The sequence below is a fragment of the Chelonia mydas genome, chromosome 2, assembly GCF_015237465.2.
Source record: "Chelonia mydas isolate rCheMyd1 chromosome 2, rCheMyd1.pri.v2, whole genome shotgun sequence".
Lineage (NCBI taxonomy): Eukaryota > Metazoa > Chordata > Testudines > Cheloniidae > Chelonia > Chelonia mydas.
The window spans coordinates 64,902,619-64,913,872 of record NC_057850.1 but is presented as its reverse complement, the minus strand read 5'-3'; positions in this window follow the sequence as shown (position 1 = coordinate 64,913,872).

The following is an 11,254-nucleotide window of genomic DNA, read 5'->3' as shown; positions in this document are numbered from 1 at the left end:
GAGGATGCCAAATTCAGGACAAACTGCTGAGAAATAGGGCAGACTCACCTCAAACTGGTGATTATCTCATTAGATTATGCCAAGCCAGTAACAAAAGTAAATTTCTGTCTCACTACACTGATTAACAAGAAGTTAAAGACACAGTCTCCTTAGGCATTTCAACCCTTCTCTCACCACTCAGACACTGGGCTCTAAGATGAGTGGTTACTGAAAACCAATTTAATCAAAAATAGAATTCTTCTAATCCCAGAAAATCAGCCACATAGCCAGGTCAATATATAACTCAGATCTTACCCAATAATCAAGAGTGTTTAATAAATCCCAACACAATTTACGGAAGATCTTTAAAATGGTTTGTTTCAGAATGACAATCAGAACAATTTCATGTGCTGTCTTTCAATACTTTTAAAAATACATATTAACTGTATTTTAATAATCTTTCAAGCCTCATGGCACAAATTTCCATGGGGATTTTGGAAATAAAGAGCCACGTTGTCCCTTACGTACATCGTTCCCACATGAAAGACTAGAAATGGTGTACATTTCCGATTGCCAAGTTCCCTTATCAGTTTTCCTCTGTGGGTTTGAGAGAATAGGTTTGTTCCCGCCCCCACTGCCTTTTTTAGTCCCCTATGTCTTCCCTTCCTCCTGATGTTCACCCAACTATGCTTTGCTAGGGAGTTTCACTAAGTAGGATGGGAAGCCATACAAGTTAATGCTGACCTAATTAGTGTTCATTTGTGACAGGATTAGTGTGGGATGATGCCATAGAAAGCAGCCATCCTTTGCTTTACCTAAAGTTTGCATAGTTATGGAACTCTGTTAAGGTGCATCTGTGTTACAGGAATCAGTTATAACTAGATCACAGGACAATCATTCCTAAACTAGATCTGCAGATGGGGTTGTATGTTGTCATGTATACATGCCTAGAAATATCACCTGAGCTGGATCTATGTGCCTGGCTTTGAATGTACGCCTTTTCCCTTCCTAATATATCTTATTTTAATTTTGGGAGGGGGGTGGCAGAAAAAGGGAGGAAATAACTGGGATAATTGAAAAAGCATTTTAGAAATCAAGAAAAATACAAGATTACTTTTAATTAAGGAAAGATAGCTGCAAGATAGTAATTAACTATTTTAAATTTACAGCTATGCAGAAAAGCATTGGTCCCAGCAATAATATTACGTAAATTAAAATGGCATCTTAGGGTAGCCAGATTTGCATTTGCAGATGTTTGGGTTTATATACATTCTCAATGAAAAAAAATAATGGTAATCTGTATTCAGGTGGTATCTTGCAATGCTGTTGGCAGCCTTTACCCTAGAGCAGGCAATCAAGAGCGGCAAGCAGGAATAGTGCCAGTGTTTGGGGGAAGATAGTCCCTTCCTGACCTCCTGAGGTCCCTTCCAACCCTGATATTCTATGATTCTATTCTCTGATTCTCTGATTCAAAATATGGGACATCTGACTGCAATAAGATTAATTTCTTCATAAATTCATTTGGATTTTAGAGCAATCACAATTTGGTTTCCCTCTCCTAATTCAGACTGTCACTCCAGGAAGTTGGCATTTTCTTTTAGGCAACAACTGCATTTCACTAATCAGCCCAAGGAAGAGTAAATGAAGCACTTGAGTACATTTTCATCTTTGGCATACTCAACTAAGGTCCTCAACTATGTAGCCAATTGGTGTTGGTTGATTTCTATTTCTATTTTATTTATTTTTAGCAGTTTAGCTGGTGATGATATTTTACTGTAGCTGTGCAGCTCATGAATGAACACCAATATTTGTTAGGAACTCAAGTTAAGGTTTCTTTTCATTATTATTATTTGCATTCCTTTATCCTTCCTTCTTTCTCTGCCCCACTCTCTACAGATTATTTTTTAATTTTATTCTTGTAAACTACAAACATTACCATTCTGCTGCTTTATTCCTATATTGTGCTAAGGTGATCTTTCTCAAAGCTTGCTATCCTGAGTGATTGAGACAATCCACCTTGCTATACTCAGCAGTGGCAATTCAACATAGCAAAGCAGGAAGGGGCCAACTGATACATTGTGCCAAAGTGAGAAACTGTCCACTGTACCAGATGATTCACTACAACCAGCAGAAATGCACGCATTATATTGCAATTAGGAGCTATGCTTTAGGGTAAACATTACTCACTATATATTACCTACATATATGGCCACACTGAGGCTTAGCTATGCATATTCAACTCTGATTTCACTGCAACTTGACACTAATATGGTCTGCAGAAAATAAGCACGTGGGACTTACCTGGAATCGAGGGAGGGGATTATGAAATAATTATTGCTTTCTAAATTTCTAGTTGTAACTTTGGTTTCTGACTCATCCTACCCACAGTGCTGCCAACTCTGGTAATGTTATTGTGAGAGCCATAATATGTAGATTTTTTTCTTAAAGCCCCAGTTCCTGGACTCATGTGATAATGTGAGAATCTCAGATTTCATATTTTTTAAAAGTAAGTTTCTAACCCGCATGGTTGCAAAGAACCCCAAGGCTCAAACACCAGAAAGCAAATAAAAAGAAACCAGAAGTATTTTTTTAAAACTGCAGGATTTTTAAGGCACTCTTTTTTATTCTGAGGGCCTGACTCATGGTTTTTGAATGTGTGGGGTTGGCAATACTGTTAACTAATGATGAACTCATCATGTCTCTGTGCCTTTCTGCAATATGTTATAAGGGTGCCCAAAGATTTAAGTTAATAACCCTGTATTAAAAGTCGGATTGTTACTATTATTAGAAAATCTTAAAAATAGGATGGTTACTATAATGGCTTGCTTACAGCAAAATTTAGTTTACTGCAAGCTGGGGTGTCAATCTATCCCAAACTAGCATGCACACTCTCACTGCTATTTTGATAACGGAGTTTAAGCTATTACTCTAAAGTAAAAATAAAGAGATGATTCTGGCACATCACACTACATTGTGGCAACAGAGACTTATCCCACAAACAGGGCTGTATAGGAGGAGACTGAAAGGGCCAGAGACACACAAACATTGGACAGCCAGGCACATACACACTGAGGGGCAGGCAGTCACAAACACACAGGGGTAGGCAGATGCAGATACAGTCATGGCCATAGGCGCCAACTTTGTGGGTGCTCTGGGGCTCAAGCATCCATCGAAAAAAATTAGAGGGTGCTTAGCACCTGCAGGACCGGCTTAAACTGTTGTGGGCCCCAGCACCCGAACTGTGGCCCCACCCCCATTTGACCTCTTCCCCCTACCCCACGAGGCCCCGGCCCCGCTCGGCCTCTTCCTCCCGAGACCCTACCCACTGCTCGCATGGGGGAGGAGGGGAGCAGACAGGAGCACCCACTGGCAAAAACAAAAGTCAGCGCCCGTGCTCAGGGCAGGCAGGCAGATAAACACACGCAGACACACACACACACACACACATTGTCCCTTACATGTGTGCAGGCAGCCATAGACGCACAGGGGCAGACAGACTGGCAGGTGCACACTCACACACGGGTCAGGTAGAAGCAGACAATCACAGGGCCAGGCAGGCAGACAGGCACAGGCACACAGGGCCACACACACACATGGGGCAGGTGGGTGCGCACATGTGCACAAACACACACAGACAGGTGGGCACACACACGGGGTGGGTGGTTGGACACATACACACAAGGGCGGGCAGGCGCGCACACATACATATGGTAGGGTTGCCAACTTTCTAATCGTGCAAAACCTGACCCGGCCCTGCCCTGAGGCCCCACTCCTGCTCTGCCCCTGCCCCCACTCACTCCATCCCCCCGATTCCATTGCTCACTCTCCCCCACCCTCACTCACTTTTACTGGGCTGGGGCAGGAGGCTGGGGTGCGGGAGAGGGTGAGGGCTCTGGCTGGGGGTGTTGCTCTGGGGTGGGGCCAGAAATGAAGGGTTCAGGGTGTGGGAGGGGGCTCTGGGCTGAGGCACAGAGCTGCATTGCAGGATGGGGTGAGGGCTCCGGCTGGGGGTCCTGGCTCTCGGGTGGGGCTGGAGATTACGGGTTTGGGGTTCAGGAGGGGGCTCCAGGCTGGGACCGATGGGTTCAGAGTGCAGCAGGGGGCTCAGGGTTGGGAGTTAGGGTGTGGGAGGGTGTGCAGGCTCTGGGGTAGGGCCAGAGATGAGGGGTTTGGTGTGCAGAAGGGGGCTAAGGGCTGGGTAGGGGGTTGAAGTGTGGGAGGGGATGCAGGCTGCAGGTTCCAGGAGGGAGTTTGGGTGTGGGAGGGGACTCAGGGCTGGGGCAAGGGGTTGGGATGTGGGAGGGAGTGAGGGCTCCGATTGGGGGTGTGGGCTCTGGGATGGAGCCAGGGATGAGGAGCTTGGGGTGCAGTAGGGGGGTCAGGGTGCGGGCTCCAGCTGGGTGGCACTTACCCCTGCCTGCCCTAGCTTCACGTGGCTCCCAGAAGGCTCCTCCTAGGCAGAGGGGCCAAGGGGCTCTGTGCACTGCACGTGCCCGCAGGCACCACCCCTGCAGCTCCCATTGGCCACAATTCCCAGCCATTGGGAGCTTCAGAGCTGGCGCTGGAGGAGTGGGGCAGTGCGCAGAGCTTCCCTGATTGCCCCTCCGCCCAGGGCAGGGGTGGGCAAACTTTTTGGCCCGAGGGCCACATCAGGGTTGCGAAACGATATGGAGGGCTGGGAAGGGAAGGCTGTGCATCCCCAAACAGCCTGGCCCCCGCCCTCTATCTTCCACCTCCCATTTACCACCTTTTGATTGCCCCCCTCAGAATCATAGAATATCAGGATTGGAAGGGACTCAGGAGGTCATCTAGTCCAACCCCCTGCTCAAAGCAGGACCAATCCCCAACTAAATCATCCCAGCCAGGGCTTTGTCAAGCCTGACCTCAAAAACTTCAAGGGAAGGAGATTCCACCACCTCCCTAGGTAACGCATTCCAGTGTTTCACCACCCTCCTAGTGAAAAAGTTTTTCCTAATATCCAACCTAAACCCCCCCACTGCAACTTGCAGCCATTACTCCTCCTTCTGTCATCTGCTACCACTGAGAACAGTCTAGAGCCATCCTCTTTGGAACCCCCTTTCAGGTAGTTGAAAGCAGCTATCAAATCCCCCCTCATTCTTCTCTTCCGCAGACTAAACAATCCCAGTTCCCTCAGCCTCGCCTCATAAGTCATGTGTTCCAGTCCTCTAATCATTTTTGTTGCCCTCCATTGGACGTTTTCCAATTTTTTCACATCCTTCTTGTAGTGTGGGGCCCAAAACTGGACACAGAACCCCTGACCCATCCAACCCCCTCTGCTCCTTGTCCCCTGACCACCACCTCCTGGGACCCCTGCCCCAACCGCCCCCTTGGGACCCCACCCCCATCCAACCCCCCCGCTCCCTGTCCCCTGACTGCCCCGACCCCTATCCACACCCCCGCCCCCTGACTGGCCCCCCGGAACCTACAACCCATCCAACCCCCACCCCCCCCTCCATGTCCCCTGACCACCCCCTCCCGGGACCCCCATCCCTAACTGTCCCCCAGGACTCCACCCCCATCTAACCCCCCTTGCTCCCTGTCTCCCCCCCCCACCCAGGACCCTCCGATCCCCCGGGACCCCACCCCCTATTCAACCCCCCACCCCCGCTCCCTGTCTCCTGACAGCCCCTGCCCCCGAAACTCCACCCCATCCAACCACCCCCTGTCCCCTGACTGCCCCCCGGGACCTCCTGCCCCTTATCCAACCTCCCTTCCCCTTATCAGGCCGCTCAGAATGGCAGGACAGGCTTATTGGAAAGCCTGGGAGGTGGGCGGGTGCAAGCCGTGCTACCCGCGTGGCAAGCTGAGAGTGCGGGGGAGGAGGGGCAGCAGGGGAGGGGCCGGGGGCTAGCCTCCCCGGCCGTGAGCTTAGGGGCCGGGCAGGACAGTCCCACGGGCCGGATGTGGCCCGCGGGCTGTAGTTTGCCCACCTCTGGCCTAGGGGCTGCAGGGAAATGCCGGCTGCTTCTGGGAGCCACGCAGAGCCAGAGCAGGCAGGGAGCCTGCCTTAGTTCTGCTGTGCCGCTGACTGGACTTTTAATGGCCTGGTCAGTGGTGCTGACGGAGCTGCCAGGGTCCCCTTTTGACCGGGCGTTCCAGTCAATAACCGGATACCTGGCAACTCTAACACTCGGGCACACACACACACGGGGCAGGCAGTCACACACCCGTGGGGTGGGCAGATGTATACACACACAGTGGTAGGCAGGTGCACACACCCATGCACTCTGGGGGGCAGGAAGCACACCCAGGCCCACACAGGGGCAGACACGTGCAAACACACATGGGGACAGGCAGAAACATACACATGAGTAGGCAGACACATACATGGGTGCCTGTGGGCACACACACAGGAGTAAGTGCACATACATAGGCAGATGGGCATATGCACACAGGTGCTGGAACAATTTGTATAGTGGGGCTGCTGAGAGCCACTGAACCAGTGATTTCCCTAGACCCCCACCTCAGTTTTGTGAACTAATTACATGCAGTGTGGCCAATTTAGTGATTTTTTGGAAATTGAAATTGAAATTGAAACATTAATACACACTTTAAAAGCATATGTAGTGTATGATAAAATGTGTATCTGAAAAAGTATAATTGATTTGAAAAGTATGAACATAGACTAGCTTCCTTATACAGCTGTTGGTTTTTTTGACAATGTCAGTGCGTTCATTTTGGCGATGTTGGCCAACCTAATAATTTCAAATTATGATTTGTAAGCAAAGTCTAAATGAGCTCTCCCTGACAGCTAGTGATGAGCTGGAGGCTGGGCGGAAAGGCTTCAGGACCAGATTATATTTACATTCACACCTAATCTACTTAGGTATCCAGCAAACAGGGCTGTGTTGCCCAAGTGATAAATTTTGGCTGGGGTTGGGTTACAAATCACTTGAATGGGGTGGGGGGCGGGAAATGAAATGTTGTTATTCGTATTGTATGAGTAAAGGGCAGTAGAAGTGTACTTAGCCTGTGCTGATTGAGGGCATCAAGAAAGAGGGTGGGGACAGGTGTTTTGCTTGATGGTCTGCCTGAGTCACAAGTACTATTTGAGCTGCCCCTCTCCGCTGTTTAAAGACAGATCTGATTAGGCTCCATAGATAGTCTTTTGTTTTGTTAAGTGACCACTACAGCTGAAATTACTGATTATCAGGTCAAAGTACTTAGACCTGCTGTGGGACACTGTTTCTATGGAAGAGACGGCTCAGCCTACACTAGCAGCGAGGTTCCCCCACTGAGAGCTCAACTGAAATCACTGATAATTGGGTGGAACCTCAAGAGACCAACTCGCAGAGGTCACAGTGGCAGGTGGCAGCAGAAGGTGATGGTGTAGGGCCATTGGCAACAGAGCGATGGAGTGAACGGTGGCACAACGAACAACAGTGGCCAGAGCGAACAGTGAGCAGCTGGAGGAATGAGCAAGGTGCCTTCTTGCCCCCCACCTGGGAGGTAAACTCATGTGAAAGCACCTCTGAACTCTGAGTCTCCACTAACCAAGGACAACACCGGTGAGTGGGGTGCAGTGGAGGGAAAAGTGAGGGGCACGTTAAATAAACATTTGTTTGTTGGACTGTATTTTAGTGACTTTGCTCCAGAATGCTAGATTTGTGACTGGGAATGGAAACTTATATAAATATGTTTCCTAGTAGGCCTGATGTTTGTCGGTCAAAGTTACAAAAGATGAAGTTACAAAAGATGGCTACTGGTGCACCCTTGCAAAAAAGCTGATGAAGAAAGAAAGCTTTCCAATACTATAATTGGTAAAAGTGGAGGAGCTTGGTTTGTCAGACTGATCAGCAAAGCCAATGCTGACAGGAATATACATTCCATCCAGCACAGCTTATTTTACCAGCCATTAAACAAAAGGAAATCTAACGCATTTTCTAGCTAGATTACTTACTAACTTAACAGGATTTGGAAGGCTGCATTCCTGATCTGTTCCCGGCAAAAGCAACACACAGACAGACAGAACCCTTTGTTCCTCCCCCCTCCAGATTTGAAAGTATCTTGTCCCTTCATTGGTCATTTTGGGTCAGGTGCCAGCAAGGTTACCTTAGCTTCTTAACCCTTTATGTGAAAAGGCTGCAAAACACCATGCCTCTGGACTGCATCAACATGCAGAAAGCCTTATAACCCCACTTTCAAAGCCAATTTTAGAAGTACTTAATGAGGCTGTTAAGAATGCTGGAGACACAACACAGTTCATGAGAACAAACATGGCTGTGACATCATACTTTCTATTTAAGCAAGAGATACCACACACTACAAACTGGAGGCCAATGTTAAGTGCATTGTCACTTGTTCATCCTGAAGTTGAACACTGGTTCCGAACAAGACCAGCAAATGCTCACTATCTTTCTGCAAGAAACTGAACTGATGGCTAGAAGCATGCGGTGCAACAGTGAAAGACTCAACAGTTGAAAAAGTGAAGAATTCTTTTACCAAGTTCCAAAAATTTGCATACATCATAAATATGAAGGGAAGGGTAACCACCTTTCTGTATACAGTGCTATAAAATCCCTCCTGACCAGAGGCAAAACACTTTCACCTGTAAAGGGTTAAGAAGCTAAGGTAACCTCGTTGGCACCTGACCCAAAATGACCAATGAGGGGACAAGATACTTTCAAATCTGGAGCGGGGAGGAACAAAGGGTTCTGTCTGTCTGTGTGTTGCTTTTGCCGGGAACAGATCAGGAATGCAGCCTTCCAACTCCTGTTAAGTTAGTAAGTAATCTAGCTAGAAAATGTGTTAGATTTCCTTTTGTTTAATGGCTGGTAAAATAAGATGTGCTGGATGGAATGTATATTTCTGTTTTTGTGTCTTTTTGTAACTTAAGGTTTTGCCTAGAGGGATTCTCTGTGGTTTGAATCTGATTATCCTGTAAGGTATTTACCATCCTGATTTTACAGAGGTGATTCTTTTACCTTTTCTTTAATTAAAATTCTTCTTTTAAGAACCTGATTGCTTTTTCATTGTTCTTAAGATCCAAGGGTTTGGGTCTGTGTTCACCTGTACAAATTGGTGAGGATTATTATTAAGCCTTCCCCAGGAAAGGGGGTGTAGGGCTTGGGGGGATATTTTGGGGGAAGACGTCTCCAAGTGGTCTCTTTCCCTGTTCTTTGTTTAAAATGCTTGGTGGTAGCAGCATACTGTCCAAGGACAAGGCAAAGCTTGTACCTTGGGGAAGCTTTTAACCTAAGCTGGTAAGAATAAGCTTAGGGGGTCTTTCATGCAGGTCCCCACATTGGTAGCCTAAAGTTCAGGGTGCGGAAGGAACCCTGACAGCATACATGGCTGATGAATGCACCAATGCAAATGGGCATCAAGCATTAAGTCTTTGTGTACGTTATCTTGATGTCAGTGGTAGGCCACTAGATGCATTTCTAGATGTTCAAGTTATAGAAGACACACTGGCTGCACCTGTGACAACCCACATCTTAGAAGAGTTAAATGCTTGTCAATTGGACCCCAAACAGATGGCTGCTTATGCATTTGATGGAGCTGCAAACTTCTCTGGAAGACATGGTAGAGTACAAGCTTTGCTCAGAGAAAAGTGTAACCCTAATTTCTCCTATACACACTGCAGAGGCCATCTACTCCAACTAGCACTAGTATGAGCTGCACACTCTTCAAAACGTTTCAGAGTAACAGCCGTGTTAGTCTGTATTCGCAAAAAGAAAAGGAGTACTTGTGGTACATCCGATGAAGTGAGCTGTAGCTCACGAAAGCTTATGCTCAAATAAATTGGTTAGTCTCTAAGATGCCACAAGTACTACACTTCAAAAGACATTTAAAAAGCTATAAATTTAATGTCTTCAGTATATTCTTTTTTCAGCAAGAGTCCAAAAAGACTGAATATCTTGGAAAATATAGAAGTTACACTGGGACTAAAGTTCAAATTAGTCCAACCTGGGAAAACCCTCTGGCTTTCTCATGAGCGATCCTTGGCTGTTGTCTTAAAATTACTCCAGCCATTATTACTGGCTTTGGAAAGTATCTACCAAGATGGGATAGATCTAAATAGTGAGGCTGAGGGATTACTTTTGCTACTACATTCAGAGAAGATCATTGCCATTCTCTCTCTCTTATGAGTCTACTGTTGAAACCACTTGGGTCATTAAACAATGCATCCAGGCATCTGCTACAACAGTAGTAGAACTTTGTCCAGAAATAGAAGCTATATTTGGATCAATCGGAGAGCTAGCCATTGAAAAAGTGCTGGAAGAAGCAAAGACTTCAGTCCAGAAGTTGACTAAGGAAGGCATTTATATTGAATCCTTAAGTGAAGAGGACAAGAAGTGTTTGTTAAGACAACTGAAAAAGTACACAGACTTGATTGTTACAAATCTACAATAGCGATTTCTAGATTCTACTTAACCTCTACGTAGCTTTTACAGATCCCTGTCCTATAAAACACCGATAGCTGAATGGAGTGAGGCACTACCAGCAATGGGGCTGCCATGCTCAGGACAGAACAGAGAATTTGAACACAGAGTGGAATATCATACGATGAATGAATGAAGATTTGACTTCAACTTCTTTTTTATCATCATTAGTGGCTCGACCCGATCTTTGTGCTACGATTCCTGGTCTGAAAGAAGTAGGAATTCATCTCTTGCTACTCTCAGTCATAACCGTTGCAGTTGAGCGTTCTTGTTCATCATTGAATAGAATTTTGTCTTCTGAAAGAAGTTGCCTCGTGCCTGATCATATGAATAAACTAATGAGGATATCAGTTGAAGGAATGAAAGTAGCAGACACACGAGAAGCCACCAAAGATGAATGCATTGCATTCAAGAAGTTTATTAACAGAGTTGTGCAAAATTATAACAAGAAACCAAGAAGGATGTAGATGTAGTGCTTCCTAGAAGGCTTGAGTAGCCAACTTTAATTTGTGTGATGATTTTAAAACGTGAGTTAAATCTAATGAAATGGTCATGAAACATTTTTTCAGTTTTTACTATGGTGCCATGCAGCCCATAGTCTCACCCCTCATCGGCCCTGACCCCGCCCCCTTGTAAATTCAAAGACGGACCCCTAATTTCAATTCCTGGGGAAAACACTGTGAGTGAACCAAACTGTAAACCTTGTATGTAATGGAAACCACTTCAAGCCAAGAGGTGTAGCAGCACCCCCAGCACCTACGCCTATGCATGCCCACAACAGGCAGCTGGCAATCACACAAAGCTGCATGCGGGGCCCTGCACACATGGGGGCCGGGGGGGGGCTATGTGTGTGCACGCGCACACACAGA